The sequence below is a fragment of the Penaeus chinensis genome, chromosome 27 (assembly GCF_019202785.1).
Source record: "Penaeus chinensis breed Huanghai No. 1 chromosome 27, ASM1920278v2, whole genome shotgun sequence".
NCBI classification, from domain to species: Eukaryota; Metazoa; Arthropoda; class Malacostraca; order Decapoda; family Penaeidae; genus Penaeus; species Penaeus chinensis.
This window is the reverse complement of record NC_061845.1, coordinates 23,252,742-23,255,241: the sequence shown is the minus strand read 5'-3', so window position 1 is coordinate 23,255,241 and position 2,500 is coordinate 23,252,742.

Genomic DNA, 2,500 nt, shown 5'->3' with positions numbered 1-2,500 from the left:
GAGCTAATAAGTGACCACTTTGCAATAGTAACGAGATACGCTGTTGATAATGGTCTATCTGCAAAAACAAATAGGCTTAAAATTTCTTTTCCTCCTTACCTTGAGCACCACTTTAAATCACGTCTTTATGACTGGTATAACGATTACACAGTAACGAGTGTTGATAAATTCTCCATGGACATTGTAAGGATATCATTATGCCAGAAGGTCTATTTTAGCAGATATCCTCGGTTCTGGACGTTCTCTGTATATACACAGGAATATATATGTATGGTTGGGAAGATTGGGGTTCAATTAAAAGATATAAACCCTTAACCATTTTATTTTCAAACTTAAATATTAAATTAAAATACACACTAAACAAAACAAAAACAATAACAATGTTTCCCAAAATTCCTTTCGTTCATGCACTACAAGTCATATCACCAAGTTAAGTTCATTTCCGTTCACTTCCACTTTCACTTTTTCTTGTTTTCGACTATGTTCATGAAAGTTGCCTGCAACGTCCAAGCCACTGACGAAGCTGCAGGATTCCGACACGTCTGTATCCCCCGTCTCGGTCTGTCTCTTTGCATGCGTTATTTAGGGGTATTCAGTTTACCGATGAAGGAAAAATGCGCTGTTACTGCTACTGTGACCTCGCACAAGCGCCACCAGTTGAGCTATCCACAGCAATTCCCTTCCAAGCACCTCGTCACCTTTCACCCGCGCTTTTCACACCACATACACACATACGCACACATCCAAACAACCACAGGCAGGTCGTCCAAGCTTAAAGCTGTGGTTGTGTGCCTGACAAATACCCCCCCTGATAATTTAAGAAATTGTTAATTTCTTTAGATTGCTAAACATAAGCACAGATTTACGCTTCATAAAGTTTACCGCCACCTTAAAGTCTACTCAAACAATCTGCACCTACGTTCTCGCGACCCGCAATGTTCTTTACGGTGTAGTTGAATTGTTGCATATACATAGACCATCGCATCAACCTTCCATTTAAATAATTTGCCGAATTAAGATATTTTAGAGGCTGATGGTCCGATTCTATTACAAAAGCTTTACCGTACAAATATTGATAAAATTTACTTACGGCCCACACTATCGCTGAACACTCCTTGATTACCGAATAATTTCGCTCGGCTCCCTTTAATTTCTTACTCGCGTAGAGTACTGGCCAACGCTGCCCATCCTTATACTGCAAAAGCACCGCACCTAATCCTACCTCTGAAGCGTCAACTTGCAACACGAAGTCTTTAGACATGTCGGAGAGTTTAAGAATAGGAAGAGTGCTTAATGCTTCTTTTAGCTTATTAAACGCATCTTCGTGACAAATTTCCCACCTTACGTTATTAGGCTGAGATTTTTTAATTAGTTCATAAAGAGGCGCGGCAATTGTGGCATAATCGGGTATATAATGTCGGTAGTACCCTGTTAGACCAAGAAAAGATCTGATCTGCCTCTTAGTTTTCGGAACAGCCATATCCATTATCTTGTTTACCTTATCCGCAGTTGTTTGCGTCATCCCGTCCCCCACATCGCTTTCCAGGTACTCTATGGTAAAATACCCAATCTCCGTTTTCGACGGGCGAGCGGTGAGCGATGCATTAGCCAGAATGTTAAGAACTTTTGGTTAATTTTCCGAATATGACAATCGGGTCTTCCCTGACAATATTTATATCATCAGATTTGTTCTCGTGTGATGAGGACGAATCTGATGATTATCTCCGTCGGATTTTCCAGCCGACAATCTTGATGTGATTTGATAAGTCCCGATAGCAGGGAGGGTACGAAGTAGATAATTAAAGATACGGGGTAAAACAGACTGAAATATGAATAATGGAGAACAGAAATGTTTAAATCAAGCACAAAAAACGCTTAAAGTCGGTTAATGAAACTCTATTGACGCCGCCGCCATCTTTGAAATTCTACGGACAAACGCGCCAACCTTCGAAGACTCTACGGGAACCAACCCCAAATTTCGGTATACAAATATACGGGATTTTATATATATTCCATATCGTACAATGGATTTTAAACATTATGCACTAACTATATATTTTTCGGATGCTTTCGGCCACATTATACACTTGCACGATGAAATCAGAGAGGGATTATATTTTTTACGTATTAAAATAAATACGAAAACACTCGCCAACGAACATTATCGACTTTTATGACACTTTCCTTCTTCGATTCCTTATATTATGGGGCGAAATTTTCTAATATTCATGCCAACCACATTTCAAACGATTACTTTTTCTATTGACATCGCAACGTGACGCCAAATCGTGTATGGATCGGTTACCTTGATTAACACTTTTCATATATGGCTTACACAAGCTGATATTATATTATAACTAAATGCACGGTTCAAATTGCGCATTTCCTCTCTACCGTCACACAACAGCGTTTGTGAACATTTAATATATTCATTACCTTCATGGCGGTTGTGCAAGACCGGGTTGCAATACCGACTACGAAGTGACGGTCTGGCTCTCGG